Source organism: Adiantum capillus-veneris, chromosome 24, assembly GCF_014529385.1.
Source record: "Adiantum capillus-veneris isolate H3 chromosome 24, ASM1452938v2, whole genome shotgun sequence".
Lineage (NCBI taxonomy): Eukaryota > Viridiplantae > Streptophyta > Polypodiopsida > Polypodiales > Pteridaceae > Adiantum > Adiantum capillus-veneris.
The window spans coordinates 17,319,066-17,346,450 of NC_140954.1; positions in this window are offsets into that span (position 1 = coordinate 17,319,066).

The window sequence follows — 27,385 nt, forward strand, 5'->3', positions numbered from 1 at the left end:
AGATGGCCACAGATACAGTGGACCTACACCCACCCTCCAATGACTCGGATGTGGTGATGACGAATTTAACCGGGTTAAGAGCGCATTCCATGGCCTCAAAAAGTGAGATGGCAACTCTCAAGGCCACTGAAGTGAAGAAGTGAAAGATTGACTCAAGTAAACAAAGACAAAGGTCAAAGGCAAGAGAAGAAAGAGAGAAAATGCAGAGAGGGAAAGGGATAACCTGACCCTACAGCTGGCTGAGGAGTCCAAAGAAGTTGAAGCAATGCGAAATGCCAAAGAAAAGGCGGAAATAGATCAAGAAGCCAGCCAGGATGAGGTCCTTGAGCTCAAGGACCAGCTTAAAGTGAAAGATCAAACCATCCAGAGGCTACGGGCATCTCCTGCCAGAGTCAGAGCTACTAGCTCGACTCACATCACTACAAAAATCCAAATTTATAAAGAAGAGCTGACAGAACTTCAGAAAGAGCTGACTCTAGAGAAAAAGCAACAATTGATGATGGCAGAAGGGTCAATTGTTATGCAAACATGAATGGAAGAAGAACAATTGTTATGCAAACACGAATGGAAGAAGAACAAAAAGCCATGCAAGAGGAATTAGAAAGTATCAAAAGAAAGCTCGAGGAGGCGGAGAAGATAAACGCCGAGTTGAACGACCTCCTCGTGAACATGGGAGAAGAAGTTGAAACAGAAAAACAGAAACTCCTAAAGCAGATTGAGGAGTTGAGAGGACAGCAAGCCGGACAGCAAGAAGGCACAGGGCCAACAGCCAATGAGGGCATAGATCTAGAAAATGTGGCAGATCCTGTGGATGCGCCTATGCAAGAGGAAATCCTGTAGGATCCTCTCAAGAGCCACAAGATCTGACACAGGAAGAGGAAGAAAAGTTGCGTAAATCAATAGAGGTGGAGATCAGAGAGTCGACTAAGGAAGCCTTGGAATGGGAGCAGAGGGTTTTCAAATCCATGACCATCCAAAATATTGACGCCAGCAACCTCAGGCGCGAATGGCTTCAGTCCTCTCTCCCATATCCTTTGCTAAAGTATGAAGCCGCCACCATCAATAAGAGGATTAGAGAAGAGCCAACAGTGCCACTCTACAACGCAGATATCTCCCAGCCAGAAGGGGCCAGGTTAATAGTTGACTCCCAGCCAAAATGGAGGAAGGTGTGGCTGACAAAGTACCCACATTACCTAATCCACTTGGTAGAGGCACCCAAAAACATCAGAGACAACCTCAACTTATGTCCTCTACCAAGGATCAGGACGTGGAAGGCCCAGGAGATATTACAAAGGAGCCAACCCACTTGGCTGAATTATCCTAAGCTGCCGGGCTTGAAGGGAGGTGAGAGAATAAGTGTCCAATACATGGTGAAAACCCTAACGGGCGCCATCAAATTCTTCACCAGCTCACCTGAACTTACGTGCATCATGATGAAGAAAATCTGCAAAACTCTTTTAGCTGTATTTGAGACATTCAAGCACGGCCAGGTGACAAACAATATCTTCTTCTTCTAGGATACTTACAGATGTGCCTATGATCTGTCTAGTCAGCCTTCCAAGGAGGTGATACATGCGTTGTATCAAAGGATAATGTTTTTGCCATCCTATCACCTCTAGGTCTTTGAGGAAGCATTCTACACCGGCTTCTTCACCATAAACACCGATATTTTCGGCCCAACAATGATGAATCTACATGGGACGCGATTTCTGGGCGAGCAGTTTCTGACGAGCGCTTTTTAAGAATCGGGCGAGCGGATTCTCAAAAGAAGGGACAATCTACCCATCTCTCTCTCTCTCTCTCTCTCTCTCTCTCCAACTAAAATTTGATTGTCATTTCACGACCAACTTACATTCAAACAAAAAACACCGGCGAATCATTCAATATACTATTAATAAGAGAAATAGAATCTCTGGGAGGAAACAAAGGTCGTTCCAACAGGGACAGTGCACCAAATGGTGGGGGAACTAGGGTAGTGAACTACTCCAAATGGCAAAGGGGGGGGGGGGGTGGGGGGGGGGGGGGGGGGGGGGGGGTCGCTTGAAAGAGGGGGTGGATCAAATTGGCGGGTGGGCCTCAAGGGGGAGGCAATGAATGCACTGGGAGAGGGTCCAGTTGCACGCCATGCCAAAAAATGGGGCTCTAAAAGTGGGATATGGTGCTGCTACTGCCCAACCTGACTGCTGAGTGGTGTTGAGAACGGTGGGTCAAGCGGGAATGAAGCTGCTCGGACACCTGCGGTGCGGTTGCTCAGTTACCTGAGCTCTGACACTCCTATGAAACATCAATGTCGAGCCTAAATCGGAAGGTAGGCACTGAGCTGGCTCCAAAACAAGCACTGAAAACTGCCCAATCCTTCTCACAACTGATGTGCAATGTCTACGTAGTAGTGTAAACATTGTGTTGCCAATGTCCCAACTCCTGCAAAACAATCCAACATAGAATCTCCCATGTCTGTGAAGGTACCTAGTAGCCATCTACAAAAAAAAAGTTACCTTTAGATTTAGTATACCTATAATTTTATAGGAACAATAAAAACAACAACCAAAAAAATTCCACCACCTGGCAAACGCTGGACTCCTCTCAACACCTCTACGATAAGGCCGGCCCATACGATCAAGCGTCCACTGTGTGGAATCTGATCCTGGTAGCTTCACCCACAACATGTCGTCATCTGTAGAGAAGCCACGTACATTTGCTGCAATCTCTCCATCCGCTCGATCGTACCTCGGAAGCCGACACCCACCAGTTCTAGGGGGTGAAAAAATGGCTAGCAACAAAGTACCAACCTACGGGGAGCAAGTAAAACATTATTTTTTGACCCGCGAACATCGAAGTTACTATTCATTATCAAAACAAAAAATAACATACCCCCTCTAAATAGTCCTGAACAGTCGTACAACCAGCCTCCGAAAGCCGTAAGTACAATATCCTTAACAGCTGGAAACCAGCTCCCTCTGCCTTCGAAGTGACAATGGAAAGATGTTCTGCACGACATGTCGCCACAATCATGCCATCCACCAAAAGAAACTCGGATGCGAGAAGGAATGCAACATCCACATGGTCACTATCCCATTGGTTCCATAAAGGAACCCCACCCGTGCTAGCTGCATGTGGCCTAGTGTGTAAGGGAAAGGCCATGTACACCAAACGTACGCCACCCAATCTCAAGCTGGGGTTCATCTGCCCTATTCGTGATAGAGATCCCAAGAATCTACGTAGTGACTGCATAGAACTGCATGCAATTTTTTCTAGCACTATAAGTGTGCACATAACTATGATTGTAAATAAGCGTGGCTTACCTGTCATTGCACAACACATCTGGAATAGCTTTTGCCAACTCTTTGGCACTAGCATGCACTGCAAGGTGGCATGGATCTACATGTATATCTGTAGGTAGCAACATAAGATCAAATATATCTTTCAAGCAATGCTAAAGAGAACAACACAACATGAAGCATTTTCACGTACCTGGATGGTTATCTCCTACAACTCTGGCCATGTCTGATAGGTCCTCTGCAGTCCTACCATGTGATGGTGAACATGGAGGGGACTCCTGGATGCCCCCCACTGGTCTGGGAGTGAAGGATAGTGTCGATACACTGTGACTCATAGCACCAAGGCTATGAGCACTATCGCTGACTTCTATAGAATACTCCGCAACCACATGCTCGCTCTCACTGTCGCTGGAAACTACAACCCTCTTCTTTCTCTTCCAACGTTGCTTATCAGCTTGTTGTGCTTGCGAGTCTTTCCTTGAGGTCTTTTTCTTCCTCTCTGGTTTCTTTGATGTGTTTGAAGATAGAGCATCCTCTATCACAACCGCTTTCTTCCGTGACGCCCTATGCTCCGCTATTAATTAAAAGAAGAAGAGTTATTGAGCCCATATTCTATTGCTTCATGGCAAAGGTAAAAACTACATAGAGGCATACCTATGTATAGCTCTTCCTCTTTGGGTGGGTACTCCTTTTCCGGATAGTCCAGCCACCAAGGACACTTGAGCCACACTCCCTTTGACAGCAAGTCATCTATCCACTCGTCAGGATATAAACCCGTCTCCTCTCTCCCCGACGTGCACCATGCATCACTGGGGTGCTCGGGAATGGGAAAGGCAAGAGCATCTCTCCACTATCTACAAGACAGACCACAATGTTTTCATTTGCATAGAACAAGATTATTGTATCCTACTACATTCTTAATTTTTCAATTAAATATGTCGAACCTGTACAACAAGCGTCATGCCGTACAAGCAAAATGGGGTTGCTCTTTGGGTTCATGTGTGGATTTGATCCGAGCACTCCACTTCTTGAAGGCCTTCTCAAAGTGCTTGTGTCTGTATGTCAATAATTTGTGGGAAAGTGTGAAACCATGCCTACCTTCAGCCTTCTCATGTTGGATAGCAACATCATGATTCTCGGCCTCCATTTTCTCAGCCATCTCAAGCACTCTCCTACAACAGCAAATAATAAGTCACAAGTTACATAACAAATTGCTAGCTGGTGCAAATGTTCACTAAATCTAACCTTTCCAACTGCCACCAGTACACATGATATCGAAGCCACTGGATCCAGGCCTTCTCCGTCAAACCGATGCCCTTCTCCTTCAAGAATGCATCACCGCCTTGGAGGAAATCAAGCAATCGGTACTTCCTATCAAAGGAAAAGCGAGACTTATTTTTTATTACTACATAATAAAAAGAGAAATATATCCAATGATTTAAACGACTATTACTTACTCTGTTGGGCTAATCGTGCACGCGCAACCTCTGCCACTCTCGAGGGTTTCATTTTCGTGGTCTTCTCGCCCCAACCTGTAAATGAAATACATTTCTGGAAAAAATCGCTGCCATTCTCTGGATTTGCAATGGTAGCTATCTCAAGCCCTTCGTGTGTAAAGTATTGCTCCGTTTGAGATAGCGCTAGATTGATGCTTTCCTCGTATGTGTCAGGTGTCAACTCGTAGTCAAAACTCCCTTTTGATGGCAGCCCTTCCGTTTTACTACTAAACATATGATCGAACTCTTCCTATCATTTTCCAAAGACTCAATCAAAATACACATAATAAGATTTCGTAATCAAAACATATTCTCATATACAATTGGTTTGAAGCATACCTTCCAAAGTAGTTGCGCAAGGACATCCATTGGCAATTTTAGCCACTTTGACTTGTTTGGACCTCTAAAATTCAAAGCCCTTTCTGCTGCCAAACGCGCTCTTTCGGGGAATTTTTGCAAAAGTGATATAGGGTCCGCCAACCCTAGCCTTATCATCATGAAAATATCATGAGCAGTTGTGTGAGGCACTGAAATCCTCGTGGCCTTGTTTAACAATCAATTGTAATTTATATAGTTTACAAATAAGATGCATTTACATTAGCAAAAAAAAATGGCTCACCTATTGATCATACCCAAAACCAATAGAAACTCTGTTGCCTCATGTGGCTGAAAGTCAACTAGAACGCACTCCACCTTTGGCGCTTTCTCAATTGGAATGTCATTCTCGTTCATCCACCACATCCATGCCTCCAATCGGTGATTACCATCCCAAACCACAAAGTATCTCTCGACCATGTGACTAAGCTCGGGGATTTGGTGAAGCTCTTCATCCAAATCATATGACATTGCAAGATCCCTCGTAGCGTGACCACGACGAGTAAATTGTTTGTGATCCTCCCCAGGAATTCATTCACTAACAATAAATCTTGCCATGGTTGGTTGGTAGCTTTTGTTTGCAATAGAGAGTTGCAAATCGGCCACATGGTCATCATGCGTGCGGATGGTGGGGTTTGAGAGAAGTCGACAAAGAGGCAATCTTGGAAGTTTCCCATCGTATGGTACTCTGTGAGAATCCACCCAACCCAAAGAAATGTGTTTGTCGACAACGTTTCCAAACGCTTCGTCTTTGACATTCTCAATAGGGGTACCTGTTTCCACACGATGACTAGGTCCAGCGCTTGATTGTGATGTTCCAGCCACTCTAGTTACAATGGAAACAATACGATCCAAAGAACTCAATGCCTGAGATTGTTGGGTATCATGTGTGCCTAACGGAGGTACTTCTTGTGAGGTAGTAACATCAACCTCATCAATTGCACCAGTAATTTTTTGTTTGGTTTCTTGTTCTCATGCTTGCGAGAAAGAAGGATAATTTATAAGAAATAGATATAGGATGATTTATAAGAATATGTTGGTTGGAGTTTGAGATGTGAACAAAAAGAAATTTGAGAGAGAGATCTGTGTAGCAAAAGAGAATAGAGAAGAAGAAAATGAAGAAGAGAAGGTCACTTTATAAAGCTTTTATTTTTCTTTTCTTTTTTTTCTTTTTTTTTTGTGACTGTTTGTGTGAGAGAAAGGAGTGTGTGTGTGTGTTGCCATGTACGCGTGCATGTGCGTGGTGGCGTGTGTGTGTGGACGCGTACGCATCCGTGCATGTGTGCGTGTGTACGTGTGCATGTGTGTGTACGTGTAGCATGTGTGTGTATGTGTACGTGCAGTATGTGTGTGTGTGCGTGTACGTGCAGCGTGTGTATGTGTACGTGCAGTATGTGTATGTGTGCGTGTACGTGCAGCGTGTGTGTATGCGTGTGCACATGCGTATGTAGGTGCGTGTGTACGTGTGTGTTTGTGTGCGTGCACACACACAAACGTTGCACGCAGGCGCGCATGTGTGTGTGCCACACACACACACACTGCACTGAGGCGTGTGTGTGTGGTGCACACATGCACGCCAGCATGTGTGTGTACACACACACACGCCCGTGTGTGTGTGCGTTTGTGTTTGTGTGTGTGTTCACACACACACGTGGCAAGGCATGTGGACACGCTGGCGCAGGTTCCCGTTGTGTGTCCACGTGGACATGCCATGTGTACTATCGCCAACCTACAGTACACGTGGCCACGCACACTGCCATGCAAGCAATGAGCTGGCCACGTGTCCTACCACGTGTATTGTCGTTGGGCGACAGTACACGTGGCACTACTCTTGGTGCCATTTTTGGCGCCAGGTGTCGTGCCACGTGTACTGTCGCCCAGCGACAGTACACGTGGTAGGACACAAGGCCAACTCATTGCCTGCGTGGCAGTGTGCGTGGCCACGTGGACACGTACACCGCGTGTCCACCCCCCCCCCCCCCCCCCCCCCCCCCCCCCCCCACCCCCCCCCCCAACCCCCCCCCCCCCCCCCCCCCCCCCCTCCCCCCCCCCCCCCCCCCCCCCCCCCCCCCCCCCCCCCCCCCACCCCCCCCCCCCTCCCCCCCCCGCATTGCATCCCCCACCCCCTCCCCCCCCCCACCCCCCCCCCCCCCCCCCCTCCCCCCCCCCCCCCCCCCCCTCACCCCACCCCCCCACTCCACCCCCCCCCCCCCCACCCCGCCCCCCCCCTCAGCCCCCCCCCCCCCCCCAACCCCCTCCCCCCCCCCCCCCCCCACCCCCCTCCCCCCCCCCCCCCCTCTTCCCCCCCCCCCCCCCCCCCCCCCCCCCCCCCCCCCCCCCCCCAAGCTGCCCCCTTCCGCCCGCCCCCCGCCTCCCCCCGCCCCGCCTCCGTTGTCCCCTTGCCTCGCCCCGCTCCCTGCGCCCCCTTGCCCCGCCCTCCCCCCCCCCCCCAAATCTCCACCCCCACCCAACCTCCGCCTCCGCCCTACTGGCGGTCCTGCACGCAAACCCGGCCGCCCATTGCCTTGGACTCTCTCTCTCCGCCCCCTTGCGTTAGTGCCTTGCTTCCATTCACGCAAAATGCTCCAGCCCGTGATCACACACACAGTCACAAACAAATATTTTGTAACAATTTTTTTTTAAAAAAATATTTCATATGTTTTAACATTAATTTTTTAAATTAATAAAATAATATCAATTTAAAATTTATAACGGCTACTTATTAGACGTGAGTATATAATCAATTTGTTTAAGCTTATACAATGTGATCTTGTGCTTAATTATTTGCTTAGCATATTATTATGGCTTGCTCTTTATTTTTCTTGGGTAAAGAGTTTTCTTATCCTTTTTACAATGGTAAATTCGTACTATCTGAATCCTTTCTTTTAGAATTAATTTCTCCAATGCAATTTACAAATTTAGATGTTGTTATCGAAGTAGGTGATATTGAAATGAATTTGCCTCTTGAGAGGACTCTCAACAATTTGGGTGAATTCATCTAGGTATTGGATGAGCAGCTTTCACGTAAATACAAAGTCAACGTATCTCATCAAACGCAGTATGCCGACTCACCTAGCATGATTCCCATTTCCATTGTGGATAGTCCGTCAAAGATGAAATTCGATCCAAAGGAGTTAATAGATCTATGTACCCCCCCTCGAGTTTTGCCCTCAAACAGCTTCAAAAGGAGTACAAGACAAAAGCTCTTACAGGCCGAGAAGAAGGGCACATTGACAAAGCTGTTAATGAAAATCAAAGTAGTGGAACAAGTTAGAGAGATTCCAAGGTCTTACAATGGAGATCTCGTTCTAGAATTTCCACCTACCATGGGAAAGTTGCACCATATGGATGCGATGGAGCATAAGTATGATCCTCATTTGTGGTTGAAGCCTACTACATCCAATATTGTATTTGCAGGTGTAGTGCATCTTAGTCATTGCATAGGATCTTTCAAGTGCATGAATGAACAATGTGTCTGCTTGGTTAATTACCATATTCCCAATACAAGTCATTTCAACAGGTACATACAAAAGGCAACTGGACCTGGGGAATATTGTAAGATTGGAGATAAGAGCCTTACATGCCATTTTTGTAAGGCAATTGCTTTCTGTATTGCAACATGTGATTGTGTAGTATACTATGTCATGCCATCCGATGAGACTGCCACTAGAGTCATGATTCATCGTGGCACACATCGACACGATGTGCGCAACGGCACATACAAAACACTAACGGACAACACCAAGCTGATGGTGCAAAGGATTTTGACTGTTGACCCACACGCAGGAGCCAGGAAGGTTCAAATGTGTTTGGCAAAAGAAATTATAAGTACAACACTTCTTCGCAACAACACCAACGAATGTATTTTAGGCGAGCAACAGCTATTTGCAATCACTGAGGAGTTGGGCCCATTGGTGCAAGATAACTGGTATGAGCATTTCCTAGATTCTTATTTCGATGCAAAACTCTATGCTAAATTATTTTTCAATCTAAACAATTTTAACATTGACAGGTTTCGGGAGGTCAGTATCTATTTTACATAGAGGGGTTGACAAAGAATCTTTTGGCATTGATGCACTCCTAAAATTGAAGCAAGACTTCACATATGAGTTTTTCCATGGAAGCCGGTATCCTGGTCAAGGTATGGAGGGGGAGAAATGTTATGTCTTCAAAATGTCCACAATTGGTCCAGCATCCAGTGTGGACCTAGTCAACCGAATGAGACAAGATCGGGATGGTGATCTTCGGCGTGCGTGGATCCAGTTTGATCACACCAGACGTGTTAACGATTGGGTGACTATGGCCTGTCATGTCTATGATCCAAGGTACATGGCGCATCTTAAGAGCTTTGTGGATTTCCATTTACTCTCTCTAAAACAATTTGTTTGCAGCATGCAGGACCTTTTGACTATTGCAACTTGTGAAATGAAACACGAAGACATGGAAACGCAATGTTTGTTTTGGGAGTGCCTTAATGATGTAATCATATCATGTGGGTGTGACAAAGCAAATTTCTTTGGCTACATGGCTGATGAAGCTCAAGAAAATTGGAATGCAGTTCAAATTGTTTTCAATGGTGGTGACAAGACCAATACAATGAGCGGCCCAGAGCGTTCTTGTCTTTTCCATTGGAAGCAAAGCTTGAATCAACACATAATGAAGTATGTGGTGCAAGCTTCTCAACACACACACAAAGAAATGTGTGAGAAGTGGAGGCAAGCACCAACAAAAGAGGCTGCAGCAGCAGAGGCTCGTCTGATACGCCAATGGTGGCGTAACGGTCATTGCATAGACCATAACATTCCATACATGGATTCATGGCTTAGTTGGTGGGAAATTTGTATTGCACATTGGGGTGGCATTATGACATGCGTAGAAAGTAGCTCTGATGGACCAAACACTCCATGCATTAACCTTGCGGAGAGAAAGCATGGCAGCTGGCTAGCACGGGAGGGTTTTCATAAACGCATATCATTATATGATGCATGTACAACCGACCTTGCAAATTCCATCTTACAGAGCACAAAGGCCATTTCATACAGCCATGGAAAACACATTGGGAAGGGTCCATCAATACAAAAGCTTACGGAACGCCATGAAAAACGTCCTAGCCAAGTGATTAGAGCAGTGAATGCGGCTACTGAGGGCACTCCAATGTATAAACAACCAACTCCATTAACAGGAGATAAGGAGACATCAAGGAAAAAACGGAAGCCAAATGAGGTTATCAACGTGGAAGATGATGCATCACATAGGCCTGAGTACAAATCGGTCACCAAAGATCGCAAGAAGTGTGGAAGACCATGTAAGATCAACTTTGCAGAAGAAGGGATATCACAAACACCCCAAAACAAAGTATAGGTTTTGGTGGGCAGTATGTAGTTGAGTGCAAGGTCAATGAGGCAATGTGGGCCATACATCGAACTCCACAAGGTAGTAGGGTCACATGTAGCGGCACACCAAGAGGTGGACGCAGGTGTGGATGCAGTATAGCAGGTTCTAGCCTTGGTATACCAGCCCCATCTTTTGAAGGATATCGAAAACATCAAAATGGTGTGGTGCGTCAATGGTTTTGGTTTTTTCCGGATCATGTCTTGCATTGTCATATAGTAGACCAGAACATTGAGCTGCAGCCTCTTCATCCACCACACACTTGGCCCGTGCATGTGGGCACCAACCTATCGGAGGATGAGGTGCAAATATTGCATGAAGGGGGATATCAAGTGGAGCTAAGCAAAGAAGGAGTATCTAATGTAACGCCAGTTGCTCAAGAACAAAATATGACAAACTCTCATTTCAAGTCAAAATACGCATCCACTCCTGAAGGCAGTGCAAGAGCCACAGTGCGAGATGGTCTATGTGTACGGTATTGGACTCCATTTCCGAGGATGCTGCTCGCAAGATCAGTCTAGCACTAGCCCTAAGAGCAAAGGTCGTAGAAGAGATATGTGCAGCAGATGGTGTTAGTGAGGTCTTCAAGCTAGAGACGAAAAGTGAAGATGGTCATGTCCGGATGTACAAAGTTTGTATTAGCAACCGGACATCATGCACATGCCGAGACTTCATGGAATGGGTGTCAAAGAAAAAACCATATCTTGCATGTAAACATTTGTATTTTATTTATCTGCGTGTGCTAGGGCTAAGCCAAAATGAGAACATGTTTATCCATCAACCAATTCTGGCAGATGTTGATATCTTCAGGGCACTGAGTCGAAGCCGGACTTATCCAGGCATGGATGCATAGCATTTCACAACGCTCACTTTTTCTTAGTATGCTTTACCTTAAAAATTGTACTACTTTCTAATTTTATCTTAGGATGGTCACATTTGGATACATTCATTTGCAACTTTTTTTCATATTTGAGTACTGGTTGTTTATGTGTAAAATTGTGTATAAAATAATATAATATTACCACAGTGGCTATAAAATTTCCATAGCTTGAGTTATTTTTGTAAAAGCGTCCACTAGCTTCCTAGCACACCTCTCCTTCTTTCACGATGTCCGACGATCTTGAGAGTAAAATAAAGTCTGCGTGGATGCCATGGAAGCCATTCCAAATGGAGAGGCATTGTATGGAGCTGACCGGTTTCGTCAGGCTCTCAAGGCAACCATCAACGTGTATCGCCTCTATCAATGCCGCAAGGAACTCAATCTGCGGAGCTTAATCAATTTGAATGAGATGGGACAACTAGCTTTCTCTTGCTGGAAGAAGATTTGGCTCATCACAGAGGAGGATGAGGAGGAAATGAGGCAGCAGCTAAGCAACGTGGTGAATCTTAATATGCCAATCGAAGGGAGCACATCAACTACTAAAACCGGGCCTTCCTGAAGATGAACACTTCTTGTTTATGTAATGCAAGTTTAATAAAATGTAACTTTTTTATTATTAATGGGAGTTCTTGTTTTAAGTACCCTTGTCTATATTGTTTTTGAAACAATTTGTCTAGCTTCCATATCTTTGACTCTCTCTCTCTCTCTCTCTCTCTCTCTATCTCAAAGAGAGAGATAGAGATAGTCCACAAAGAGGAAGAGAGAATCTTTCTAGGAATCTGCTCACCTGATTCCTAAAAGGCGCTCGCCAAAAAGTGCTCACCTAGAAATATCCCCCATCTACATGCAAGATATGAATTGCTGATCAAGATGCGCAAAACCATACGATGAAGAAGCAGATAAACAACCATGTCGAGGACGACATGAGCAAGGAGGGGGGGAGTGTTAGAAGCTGGACACACCCTACGAAAACTGACTTCTCGGCAGATTATCATTTTTTGTAATTATTCATTTATTGAGAAAACTCGACATTTCACCTTGTAAATATTGGGGCTTACAGAAGTTTCCAAATTGTATCCCAGTTTTGATAGTTAGATTGAGTAGATGGTTGATTTGGAACTTTAGGGTTTGAGAATTGTAAGGTATTTATACCACTTTTTGACCTTAATGAAAAAAACCCTTTTGTCATTTTTAAAAGAAGTTTTGAAGTCTGTGAGTGAGCGTACTGTGTACGAGAGAGAGTGTGAGCTTCATCTTCACGCTACGTGTGCACTGGTAGGCGGAATCGAGTGCGGAGAAGTGTGACGTGTTGCCCTCGACGAGAGCTACGCGCCGATACCTACATTGTGCGCGTACAAGCGGTTTTGCAAGCTCCTTCTACGAGCTTCATCTGGTGATTTGGTGAGCATACTTTGTCTGATTTTGCATTGCAGCATATCCACACGTTCACATTGAGTAGAGCTACACAGTAGGCACTTTAGATTTTGGAAACGAAGACCTGCAAATTACGGCCAGACATCCTACGTGATTTTGCATCGTGTGTTTTGGGTTGGGGTTTTGGTTCATAGACCTTGGGGAGAGCGAGCTATTGGTGATAGTAGGGTCTCCTTCAAGTTCTGTGGTGTTTCGAGATTGTTTGATGGGTATTCAACTCTAGAAAGCGTTGTAGGAAGTTTCCTCTTATGCACTCTTGAAGGTTGTGACTTAGACATTGGGTAGAGACCTCTATAGGAATTAGTTAGGAGTCGGTCAAGTGTAGGTTGACACCTTATACTTGCTTCCACGCGCCTGCGGGTCGAGCTTCGTCCTTAGCTAACATTATATGCTAGGTGAGTTCTCATTGTGCTGACATCCGTCGTGGCGTATCCGTCCAACACCCATACCTGTTGTTTTCGTATTGCTGACCTTGATTGAATATGGTGGGCGGTCTCCTGGTTATCCTTCGTAGGTATCTTTTGTTGGTTAAGTGGCACCCATCTTTTTTTCTCTTTATCAAGGGATTGTGGCACCATTATCTATTTCTTCCGGGTTGTCTGAGCAAATGCTACCACCTGGTGTTCTCGTGCTTGTTGAATTTTGACCGTATTCGAACTCCAATCTATCTGCATATTATACTCTTTCTACCATGGTTGTCCCAACAACATTGGACATAGTCTGCTCGCATCCTCAACCACATAAAACTTGTGGGGATAAACATATTGATGTATTTATACATGCAATATCGTCCAACCCAACATGCTTAATGAATGTGATGTACTGCTTTCCAGTGCTTGTTGAGTAGGATGGAGTTGTTCTTCAAGCTTGAGTTGTTTATATAATTTGCAAGAAATCAAATTTGCTTGAGCTCTTGAATCAAGCAATGCCGTCGAGTCAGCTTGGTTCCTACCCACTTTGACTGCAATTATTCGATCCACTGTGTCTTCATTAAAATTCGTTAATCGAATAGCATTTATTCGCAACGGTGATCCAGTTTGTTGTTGTTGTTGTAGAAGCCTTTTTTTTGCAATGTGTTCTTTTGCTTCTGCTTGTGCTTCTTCTCTTACCCTCTGTTTCTCCTTTGTCCATTGTTTTTCATGATGGATTTGTTGAAGCATATCCTGTGTTAGTGGTAAATGATACTTTTTTAACCGACACGCACTAATCCAATTTGGCATTTCTTCACCTCTCAATGTCATAAGTTTGACGGCTCTGCTTTGTGATAAGTCACTGATCACAAAGGTCTCATCCCTCGCTTTTTAAGTTTTTTGCATGTTGCTTCAAAGTGTAAACAAGTACATAATCACCTGTTTTAAAATCTTTTGTGTGCACATGCTTCTCAAAAAACTCCTTTTGTCTTCTCTTCTGAGCATAGATCGAAGCTACAGTTCTCAGTCGAAGTTCATCTAGCTTTTCAAGATCATCTATTCTTGAAGAGAGTTCATGGCCTGTCCATTCTAGGCGTTTCGCCACTCGTAGAGTTGGAAGAAAAAACTCTATGGATAATATAGCGTTTAGACCAAACACCATGTTGTATGGTGTTGTTCTAATTGATGTTTTATAAGCTACCCTGTATGCCCATAGTGTTGAGTGTAATTTTTGATCCCAGTCTGCCCTTGATTCTGATACAATTTTAGTCAAAACAATGCATAGGGTTTTATTTGTGGCCTCAGCTTGTCCATTCGCTTGTGGATGATACGGAGCCGATTTTTTATGTATGACCATGAATTCCTCTAGCAGGTATTCATTAAAACTTCATTAAGGAAATGTGGTCCTCGATCACTGACAATTTCTATTGGTAATCCGTATCTTACAAAGACATTCTCATACAAAAATTGTGCAGTGGTCCTTACATCTGCTTTTTGTGTCGCTTTGGCTTCAGTCCATTTTATGAGATAGTCCGTAGCCACAATGATATATTGGGTATGGGTGCCATATGCAAGGGGTGAAATAGGCCCCACAAAATCAATTCCCCATTTTGCAAATGCCCGTGCTCCCATCATTGGCCGTAGTGGCATCTCATCTCTTTTAATTGGCACTTTAGTGCACTGACATGCGTCACAATGCTTTACAAATTCCTCAGCATCCATGTGCAATGTAGGCCACCATATCCCCACTGTTGAGACAATTTTTACAGTCTTATCGCCTGCAAAATGGCCTCTACTTATTCCTCCATGTGTGTGTTCTATAATTAGCAGATATTCACTTTCACTTGCACAGATTCTAAGTTTATTGTCCTTTCCTCGCTTGTAGAGTTGATTTCCAATTAAATTAAAGTCTTGAGCCTCCAACTCTATAGCCCTTTGTCGTGCTTTTGTTATGTTTTCAGGAAATGTCCTTGCTGTTAAGAAAACAATGATATATTGACTCCATGCAGGTGCAATGGTTACCTGAAACAATGTCACGTGATACACCAGTCATTTGGCACTACATATACTACGTTTGTTAACATAAGGATGTGTGTCAGCATACATAGTTGGCCAATATACTCCTAAGTGTTTCAATCTTTGCTGTGTTTTCATTGTTCAACAATGAAATGCACAGTCTTGGAAGAACACAAATTTTTTTGCAAGGAGATAATGCCAAAAAAAAATTACAACATATATCGTCCCTAATCCCTCTCTTTCAGTGGTGGTATAGTTCTTTTCTACACTATTTAGCTGTCGGCTTGCATAACAAACTGGTAAATCCATTGTTTCGCCTCTAGGTTGAGCCAGAATACTCCCAAATGCGTATGCAGAGGCATCAATGTGAACATGGAATATCTTTTCCCAATCTGGTGCTTTAAGTATAGGTGCTGATACAAGGTTTTCCTTAATCTTTTTGAATGAAGTTTCACACTCCTGAGTCCCGTTGAAGCTGACTATTAAGCGATATAGTGGTCGTGCAATAACCGCATACATATATATGAATCTTCGATAATATCCACAGTGTCCCATGAAAGATTGTACATGTTTGGCATTAGTAGGCCTGGGCAAGTTTGTTATGACTCTAAATTTGTCTAGGTTAGTGGTTATGCCATTTCTTGAGACAATATGTCCTAAGATGCGGCCTTGTCTTACCATAAAAATGCACTTTTTCGAGTTGTGACAAATTTGATATGTTCTGCACTTCTCAAATACCTTTTGTAAATGGTCAATGTGTTCTTCCCGAATAAGAGAGTGGACACAGAGATCATCCATATATATTTCTAATAGTATTCTTAGGTATTCTTTGAATGCATGAGTCATTAACCTTTGGAAGGTAGCTAGGGCATTGGTTAGACCAAAAGGCATAACTCTATATGCATATATTCCCCATTCTGTGGAAAATGCAATTTTGTGTTGATCCTCTATTGCAATTGCCAATTGGTTGTACCCCAAAAACCCATCCAGAAGTACCCCAAAAACCCATCCAGAAATGAATAGGCCTGTTTTCTCGCTACCTCTCAAGCACATGTTTTGTGATTGGCAAGGAATAATTATCCCTTATTGTTGTTGCGTTTACCTTTTTGAGGTTCACACACACACACCCACAACTTTCTGTTCTTGTTGGGGACAACCACAATGGGTGAAACCCAATTTGTATGCTCGATTTCATAGATGAATTCGGCATCCCTCAGATTGTCAATCTCTTCTTTGATTCGTTTAGTGAATGTGTCATTATATGTGTAAGGACGCTGTTTGCTTGGTTTGGCATCTGATTTTAATGGAATTGTATGTTGGCATATCAATGGATCAACTCCCTTGAGGTCTTTGTAAGACCATGCAAACACATCTTTATACTTCTTGAGAAGCTGTGTTAGCATTTCTTCTTCTTCAGGCCCTAAATCAGTTGCTATATAGACAGGCTAAGGCTCTTCGTCTAGTGCAGCGAGGTCAATTTGTTTTGCATTTTTTGGCCCATTGTAAGATTCGTGGTTTATTTGTTCCCTTATTGGTGGTGTCATTATGATTTTTCTTTCTTGGATGGTGAATTTTCAATAGTGGGATGGTATATCAATGTTTTCTTTTTCTCAATCCTCCTTACCTTCACTTTCTACCTCAGTAGTCCATACCTCTCGTAACGTCCATTTAAGTTCTTGGTATTTCTTTTTACGCTCCATTTTGGTCCACTCTGGATCATTTGTCTTTTCACGTTTTGATTGTTGAGCTTTTCTTGAATTTGTTTCCGTTTTAGTTTTCCGTGCTTGTTTTATGTCCTCATATGTGATTTTCCCTTGAACTCTTGAGAATCTCCCTGATATTTTGTCTTTTACACAATCCTCTGCCTTGACTAGCATTAGATAGTGCGTTTTGCCTTTTATCCTGGGCATCGGGTTTTCTCTAATCTTGTTTTTTGCTCTTTTTTTTCTATAGCGTTCCTGGCGTCTAGGGTGTTGATTTGCAAAATCATAAAACTTGATATCTGCGGTTGTTTCCCTACTCTCGCTTGAGCTGTCTGAACACTCGTTATCTGCATCGTTACTTAATTCCAAATGCTTAGAGGAGTCATAAAACTCTTCTTGTTCTGGTGAATCTACATTCTCATCTCCTATTGGTACAAGATTTACCATGTAATAGGGTAGCACATCATAGCCGTCCTTATCACAAAATTTTGTCATTGGACTATCTGTAATGCCATAGACGTCTAACGTTGCTATTATGTGTTCCCATTCCATAGGTTCTAATGCATCTTCAAGAAAAGGTTCCGAAATATAATCCTTGTCTTCAATATCTCTTTCTAAGATGCATTCCTCTATTTTCAAGCTCCCACGGCTGCAGCCTAGGTAGCTATTGGTGGTCCTGTACTTCCAATCATGCTCCAAGGTTCTTGCGTCTTAGGTTCTTTAGGTGGATAATAGACAGGATTTGCTGCATATCCATTGGGATCTTGGTAATATGCATGCATGGGTACCAAAGCCTTATCTTCTGGTTTGTTTAGCGTCCATGCATACCTTATGCTGACCGGCCTTACTCCTGGTAGGGGTGGTTGTTTCCCCAATATTGGTTATGGTCTTTCAACTCCTACAAGTCGTGGTAGGTTACGTGCTTGATACCTATGCATCGGTGAGATTTGAGGAGATGCTACTTGAGCTTGGGAAGCATAAGGTCGCTCTCTCACATATCCCTTGTTATAATAACATTCCTCCGTCACATGGTTTGCCCATTTTTATTCAATTGCACACCACTTTGGTTGCTTATCCTGAGGCTTGGCATACATATTAATTTTTTTTAGCACTTCTTCCACGAGCTGCTCCTGGCTTACAGTTACTTCTCCTTATGTGCTCATTTAGTGGACTTGCTTCCACTTTGTTGTGAGGATAAATTGTCATCAAGATCTTTGAATTCACCCTCCTTGTAGACCGCACAATTGTCTACAAGGTAAAGAGCTTCCTTAGTTAACTTGTTTAACGTTGAGCTCCTCTTCATATGTAAGTCCTTCTGGATATCTACGTTTCTGTTGAAGATGATGAAACAGGAAACAGAAGGAAGACAGCAACTCAGAGTAGGAAGAAGATGGAGAAGGAGAAGACACAGAGCTTGTGTACGAGATCTCTGTAGTCTGTCTCTCTGTATTGGAATAATAATAATGTGTGTGTACAAACTCAGAGCTACAAAGCTTATATGAAACCCTAAGAGATAAGGTGTCCTTTCACACCAGATGTCCAGGGGGAAAAACCCAGTGGGAGAAAAGTGCCCCTGGTGAAGCGCGTATACACACTAACACTACTACATGTCTACAAATCCCCCCTGTAGTGATAGTGTGAATCCGTACAAGGTAGCAGATCATCATGTGTATGAGAGTAAGCCCAAAGCTTTTCGGAAAGCTTCAAACTTTTCTCGTGATAACGCCTTCGTAAATAGATCTGCAATGTTATCCTGTGTAGGACAGTAAGTTAGTGTGATCTCCCCTGCATGTAGCCTTTCCCTGACATAGTGGTAGTGAACCTCTATGTGCTTTGTTCTTGCATGAAATACTGGATTCCTTGCAACTGCCATAGCACTCTGACTGTCAGAGAAAATGGTAGTGGGTGCCTGTTGACACTCACAAAGATCTGCCAATAACCTGCGTATCCATACACAATCAACTGTTGCCGTGAAAGCTGCCCTGTACTCAGCTTCACAAGTTGATGTAGCCACTGTGGGTTGCTTCTTGCTTAGCCAAGATATACATGCATTTCCCAAGAAAAAACAATTGCCACTTGTGGAATGTCGTGTGTCAAAATCACCAGCCCAATCTGAATCGCTGTAACCAAGAAGTTGCATAGAACTGTGCTTTCCATACATATCCCCCCTTGGAAAGAACATGGCAAGATTAGGGGTACCTGAAAGGTAACGAAGTATGCGCTTCACAGCCTGCCAATGATGCATACCTGGGCTGTGCATAAATCTGCTTGCTTGTGAAACCCCAAATTGAATGTCTGGACGAGTGTTGCCTGCCAAATATATCAAGCAACCAACCGCTGCTGCATAAGTATGTACATCAAAAGGTTCTCCAGCATCATGCATGCTCAACTTTGATCCAGTTTCTACGGGTGTAGAGATTGGCTTACAATTTTGCATACCAAACTTGTCCAAAATTTTATGCAAATATTTTGCCTGCAACATGTATATGCCATCTTCTGATTGCACAAACTGAATACCCAAGTAATAATGTAGCAAACCAAGATCAGACATCTCAAAGGTTTTTCTCAAAGCATCTTTAAACGCTTCAATTTCATTTGCATTATTGCCTGTAAGAAGCATATCATCCACATAAAGTGTTAGCATAATGAGAACTCCATCTCTCTTTTTGACATACAAAGTACTTTCTGTTGGACTATTCTGAAATCCCTGGCCAATCAAATAAGTATGTATCTTCTCATACCATGCTCTTGGAGCCTGTTTGAGACCATACAAAGCTTTACGCAATCTACATACCTTTTGCTCTTGACCTTTTACAACAAAACCACTTGGTTGAATTACATACACTTCTTCCTGCAAATCACCATTCAAAAAAGCAGTCTTGATATCCAACTGATGCACTTTCCAACCATGATGAGCAGCAATTGCAACTAGTGATCTAATTGTGGACGCACGAGAAGTAGGAGCAAAGGTTTCATCATAATCTATGCCTTTCTGTTGCGCATAGCCTTTTGCCACAAGCCTTGCTTTGTACCTGTCAACAGTACCATCTTGTTTCCTTTTTACCTTAAAAACCCACTTTGTACCAATAGGCTTTTTACCTGTAGGCAAGTCCACTAGATCCCATGTATGATTCTTATGAATAGAATCAATTTCTTGCTGCATAGCATCTTTCCACTGAACACACTCTAAAGCTTGTTCAAATGAATCAGGCTCATCTGCATCACAAAGAGTACTAAAGCAAGCCAAATCTACTTGCTCTCTGCCAAAAGTAGTACCAGCACGTGTTTTTCGTGGCAACGGTGCATCCAACTTGCTATCCTGCAAAGTTTTCTGAACCCATTTAGGCAAGGTTCTTTCTTCCCTGAGAACTTCTTGCTCTTCACGCACAATTTCCTCTACATCATGAGGTGTCACATGCTGATCAAAAGATTGATCAAGATTATCAACCTGTTGTGATTCTTGATTCTCCACAAAAGAAGGAAGCAAACCTTCAAATACATCATGTGTCTGCATATGAGGTACATCAAAAGCAACCATAGGTTGAGCAGTAGTTTCTGCAAAAATTACATCACGACTTTCAAAAATCTTGTTTGTAGCAGGATTGTAAAGTCTATAACCTTTACTTCCACTACTGTACCCCACAAATATACATTTGATTGCCTTATCATCAAGCTTCCCACGTAACTGCTGAGGGATGTGAGCATAAGCAAGACAACCAAAAACACGAAGATAACTGACTGAAGGTTTTTTGTCATACCAAGCTTCATATGCAGTAATGGTCTTCAAGGCACGAGTAGGACACCTGTTCAAAACATGTGCTGCACAAGCAACTGCCTCCATCCATAGCTTATGAGGCAAACTCTTAGCCTTGAGCATACATCTAGCCGTCTCCATTAAAGACCTGTTCTTCCTTTCTGCAACACCATTCTGTTGTGGTGTGTACGGCATAGTGCATTGGTGTTTAATGCCTTTCTTTCCCAAAAAATCCTTAAATGCACCTGACATGTATTCACCTCCTCGATCGGTACGAAGAGTCTGTACTTTGCAACCTGTTTCATTTTCAACCATGGCGACATAATGTTGAAAAACTGCAAACACATCTGACTTTGCTTTGAGTGGATACACCCAACAAAACCTGGAAAAGTCATCAATGAAGGTCACAAAATAAAGGCTGTTTCCCAAAGATGGCGTCCTCATAGGACCACATACATCACTGTGTACAAGCTGCAACTTTCGTGTCGCTCTAACTGAACCATCCTGCGAAAATGCAAATCTGTGCATCTTTCCAAGAACGCAACCTTCACATACATGTCTTGGTGGCATCTCCAATAAGGACAAATCATGCACCATATTATGACGTTGTAAAGTCATCAAACTACCATAACTAACATGCCCAAATCTAGCATGCCACAACTCAGCATCCTGCATGGCCTGAGTCTTTGTTTCTGCAATACATACCTGAATCTGCTTTTCATAACGATCTAGCACAAATAGTCCATTTTCCAGCGTACCTGTAGTGATAAGAGAATAACCATTCTCTCGATCTCGTACAACACATCTGTCATCCTCAAAAATGACCCGAAGACCATTTTTTGCAAGAGAGGATACAGACAACAAATTCTTCTTGATCCCTGGAACATATAAGACATCTGGCAAGCATAAATCTGAACCATCTGAAATGGTAATCAAAATCTTACCAACGCCTTTGATTGGATAAGAAGCATTATTTGCACATGTCACCTTCTTTCCTGCTGGAGTTGCATCCAATGAACAAAACAAATCCTTCCTTGAAGTAATATGCCTGGATGCACCACTATCAAAGTACCAAATCATTTGTGTCTTTTCAACACTGTAAGCAGAAAAATCTGAACATACTACAAAAGCATAAGAATCCTGCACAAAGTTTGCAGACTCTTCTTTAGCTGTAGAAGAATCACCAGAAGCTGAAACAACCAAACTTGACTCTTTCTTCTTTTCTTTAGCAATTCGCTTTTTACACTCACTAATGTAGTGACCAGGTTTCTTGCAGTAGTGACATTTACCTTTCTTCTTGGACTTGTCGGAATCACCTTTAGACTTCTCTGAAGATTGTCCTGCACTAGACTTGGAGTGATGAGCACTCTCTTTACCCCTGTTTTTGTTCTGTACAACAAGAGCATGATCCATACCATCCACCTGTAAAGACTTGTTCTTACGTGATTGATCCTCCTGCAATAGCAAAGCCACTAACTCTTCAAAATGAAGAGGGTCAGGATTAGCTCGCAAAGACAGAGTCAAAGAAGTCTGAAAAGTCAAATAAGATGGTGGTAGTGAATTGAGTGTTTTGGAAACCAAGTCCTTCTCTGGAATCACTTCATCAATGCTAAGCAATTGCTCTTTAAGATCCCTGATTTTTGTAAGATGCTCGACAATATCGTCACCTTCGTCCATCTGTATTTTGTCAAGTTGTTTCTTCAAAAACTCTATTCTGGCAGCGTTTCTTCCTCCAAACATAGCTTGCAGAGTGTTCCAAGCATGCTCAGAAGTTCTGCAAGATCTGATATGTGGTGTGATTGTCCTCTTTATGGTTAAGGCAATCACAGCCATAGCCTGTGCATCTTTAGTATCCCATCTCTTTTGCTCTGGAGTGACTTGTGAGGGTCCTGCACCAAAAGCTACACCACGACCAGGCGTGGCAGGTGCAATGCTACCTGGACGAACTTCATCTCCAGATACATAATCCCACAATCCTTTACCAACCAAAACATTTTTGGCCATAAAAGACCAAAGAGAATAGTTGGTACCATCCAATTTGTCTTCGGATGTAAACGCACCAAAAATCTCTTTCTCCGTAGATTGAGCCATACTGTAGATGCACACAAGAGAGCAAAAGAACCTCCAAGAGATTCACAAATCTCCTCTCCAATCCAAGCAAAACTCTACACAAAATCTCAGCACAAAGCTAAGACAAGCTGCTTCCCAAAAGAACTGTTTACCTGAAGAAAATCTGTCAAAAAGCACACCCTCTTGATCTAAACGCCTCCGAATAGTAACTTCTGCTACGCTGCTCAGAACAAAATTCTGAGGGCTCGAACGGCTTCGAAAGGGGGGTAAAACCCTAGGTCGCCTGGTCAGAATACTCCCGGAACGTCGAGGATGCTCCCACGAACAAATTTTCCGAAAACTGCCTGAAAACTGCGATTGCGCGCGCGGACGCGAAAACGCAAGTAGAGGCTCTGGAAATCACCTTGCTCTGATACCAATTGTTGAAGATGATGAAACAGGAAACAGAAGGAAGACAGCAACTCAGAGTAGGAAGAAGATGGAGAAGGAGAAGACACAGAGCTTGTGTACGAGATCTCTGTAGTCTGTCTCTCTGTATTGGAATAATAATAATGTGTGTGTACAAACTCAGAGCTACAAAGCTTATATGAAACCCTAAGAGATAAGGTGTCCTTTCACACCAGATGTCCAGGGGGAAAAACCCAGTGGGAGAAAAGTGCCCCTGGTGAAGCGCGTATACACACTAACACTACTACATGTCTACAGTTTCTCAGTCCTTGAATGAATATAAGCATAAGTCTGGACTAGGTTGGTAGTTCTTCCACAGGGCAGAACTTCACATAACTCTTTAGTCGTAGGGTTGCCTTTTGCACAGATTCCCCTTCCTTCTATCTGAATTTATGGATTTGTGAGACTGTCTTCTGAGCTATCCCCCTTTGTGAGAATTCCTTAATAAACTCGTCAAAAACCTCCTCCATAGACTCAAAGTCTCTACGCTCCATAGAATCAAACCAAGTGGCTGCATCCTCTTCTAGGGTAAGTCCAAACCCTGCAAATTGAGTAGGAAAATCCAAAACTTCTTCAGCTCTAATTACACACACGAAAGCTGCTACATGATCCCTAGGATCTCTGTTTCCTGAGTATTTCTTGTTTACCCATTTTTGCACCTGAGAAGGTCTAATTCTACGATGGTCTACAAAATCTCATTATTGGTTCTCCTCATCCTCCTCGATATGCCTCTTCTAGCCTTTGGTAGTGGGGGGGTTCCTCTCCCAGTGGTGCTCCTAAGCCATAATTTCTGACGGTTCTTGCAAGAGGTGGTTCATCTCTTCGAACTCGTTCTCATTCTATGGGTTGTCTTCCGGGCTCTGCCGACTCTTGAGTTTTCGGGTTACTCTCGCCTTGGTAATGTGAATCGAGTGGTGGTTCCTATAAATCTCTTAGCCCTCAAGCGGCTGGATAACCACCTCTATTTAGGTCATGTTCGTATGTTGCATTTTGTTGAAGCCATGCCCCCAATGATGGTTGGGTTGCCCGTTGGTTCTGATAGTTGAAAGTTTGCTGCCGGTTAGAATGTGATGTTGCATCGTACTCTTTTGAAAATGGATTTGTAGACTTGCTAGGGGTATAGGTGGACCTTGGTACTTCTTGTTACCATGTACATGTGGTAGTGATGTGTGTGAACACACTAGGACCAACGGGGAATTTTTTCTCTCTTTAGGAGGTTTTTTCCCCCGAGCATTGTATATACACCCATCACTCTAGGGCTATCTATCTTTCCATTGCACACTAAGTAACACACTCTCTATTGTGTGCCTTGAGCTTCCTTCATCTTCTCCAAGCTGTGTGCGTTTCTCTGCAACCCTAATTCCAACAATTGGTATCAAAGCAAGTTACGTCCTCCCGGGCTTAGTCCCCAGTAGCTCGAGTGCACGCCTGCTCACTTTCTCCGATTTCAGTGAGCTTTGGTGAGCGTTTGCAGGTTGACAAATATTTTGGAAGTATGCTCAAATTTCTTATTCGGGCTCATTTCGGCCTCCATTTCCACTACAAGCAGTACTGCACAGGCTATTTTGTCATTTTGTGCAGAATTTCTATCAGTGCCGTTTTCTGCATAACAGGTGCCTCATAGTCTTCTACAGTTTGTGCTATATAGCATGTGTTGTTCTTGCTCCGTTTCTCCTATTTTCGGGTAGTTTTCACATCAGGTGCAACATTTACCATGGCTGACAACAACACAGATGTGTTCAATATGTTTGCTACTGACAGGTTGGATGGAGACAACTACCCTATGTGGGCTTATATGATGCAACATGTTCTTGTGTCAAAGGGCGTCTAGAACATTGTGCAGGGCACTGATGTACGTCCTGGTTCTGAGGATGTAGGCAATGTTGAGGATGTTGCAGGTCTTGCTACAAGGATTGCTGCTATTACAGTTGTTTTGCCTACAGTAGAACAAGCTCGTTGGGATGTAAAGGATGTGCAGGCTCATGCATTGATTGCGTTGTCTGTGAAGTGCACCATTGTTCCTCACATCCGTTCAGCAAAATCTACAAAACAAGCTTGGGATATTCTAGCAGGTCTTTATGCAAGTCGCAATGAGGCTAAAATTGCTTTGTTGCGTAAAGAGTTGGAGTCGAAGATTATGCATGAGGAAGATGATATGGAAACTTTCCTTGCTAGTGTCAAGGATATCAATGAGTAGCTTATTTCTGTAGGTGAAGTCATTTCAGACAGTTCCCTTGTGCAGACTATTCTTGATGCCTGACCAGATTCTTACCAAACTTTTGCTAGTACATGGAGACTTATGACCCAAGGAAATCCAGAAGTTGTCAAGTTTGATGCATCATGCACATTGTTGTTGCAAGAGTCACTTTTCAAAAAAAACAGGACTAGGCAGCGTGCAGTTGAACATTCTTTTATTGCTTCTCAAAGAAAGAGTGGTAACAGCAATGCAGCCACTTCTTATGGTTCTGCTGCGAGTGGCAAAAATGCTATTCCTAATGCTTCTGTTGGTAGCAATTCGTTTGGAAACTTTGGTGATAAGGGCAAAAAGAAGATGCGTTGCCATTATTGTAAAGCAAATGATCACTTGATCAAGCAGTGTCCTAAGTTGAAGGCCAAAGAGGCTAAGAAGAAAGAGGGTGGTTCCACTGCAAATGCTTTTCCACTACAAATGCAGCCATTGTTGAGTCTTCTGTGAAAGGAAACTGTGATGTTGATGTTGATGCAGAATGGGCTTTTAGTGCAGAGTGCACCTACAATCCTGCTGTCCATGATGCATGCTTGTCAGTTGCTGCAAATTCACATGTGTGGTATTTCGACAGTGGTTCTACAAAGCACATTACCTCACATCGTGAATTGTTTACCTCTCTCGAGTCTATCCCTCATGGGAATTTAGTCACTTCTGCCAACAATGCCTCTTATACGGTTCAGGGAGTTGGAAAGATTGTGCTTACTGCTACAAATGGCAGTTCCTTCACACTTTTTGATGCACTTTATGTACCTGGGATCAAGAAGAATCTCTTGTCTATATCCACACTTGCTAGACATGGACTTGTAGTCAAATTTGTGGATGACAGATGTACACTTCATGATCTCAGTTTTGGTGATGAAATTGTTGCATCTGGCCTTTTGTGTCGTGGGCTGTATAAGCTCACTTTGTATGACAAGTGTGGACAAAATTTTTCAAATGCTGTTGTAGATTCAAGGGCTATTTCATATGCAAAACTTTGGCATGCACGTTTTGGTCATCTGAATTTTGCTAGTTTGCTATGGTAGTAGAAATCTGATATGGTTGATTCTTTGCCGCCTCTTGAAGCACCTATCAAACATGTTTGTGAAGGATGTATTTTGGGTAAGATGCAATGCTCTAAGTTTCCAAAGGATGGTTCAGTTCGGGCCACATGCAGGTTGCAGCTTGTGCATAGTGATGTTTGTGGGCCCATGCAAACTCCGTCCTTGGGCATTACCTTTACTTTGTGACTTTCATTGATGATTACTCCAGGCATGCATGGGTATTTCCTCTTAAAGCGAAGTCCGAAGTTTTTATGCGCTTCAAACAATTTCTTGCTATGGCTGAAAATGTCTCGAAATGTACTATGGGCACCCTCCATTCCGATCGAGGGGGGGAGTATATGTCTCATGAATTTAATGCATTTCTGGCTAGTCGTGGGATAAAACACGAATGTACAGTGCCTTATACACCTCAACAAAATCGTGTTGCTGAGAGGAAATACAGGTCACTTACGGAAATGGCACGATGTATGGTTAAAATTCAAGCTTTGTTGCATTCTTTTTGGCTTGAGGCCATCATGTGTGCCACTTATGTACTTAACAGGTGTCCTACAAAAGCTTTGCAGTCTATTACTCCATATGAAGCGTGGCATGATAGAAAGCCTTCTATTGAGCACATGCGTGTTTTTGGCTGTTTGGCATATGCTTTGATGCCACAAACACAACGCATAAAATTGGATGATAAGGCCGTCAAATGTATTTTTGTTGGTTATAGTGCCGAACGCAAAGGTTACAGGTTATATCATCCGCAAACAAAGCATATTATGGTTTCATGAGATGTAGTGTTTGTGGAAGATTTTTTTCAGCCCTTGCTGTCATGTACTAGAGACAGTAATGTAAGCT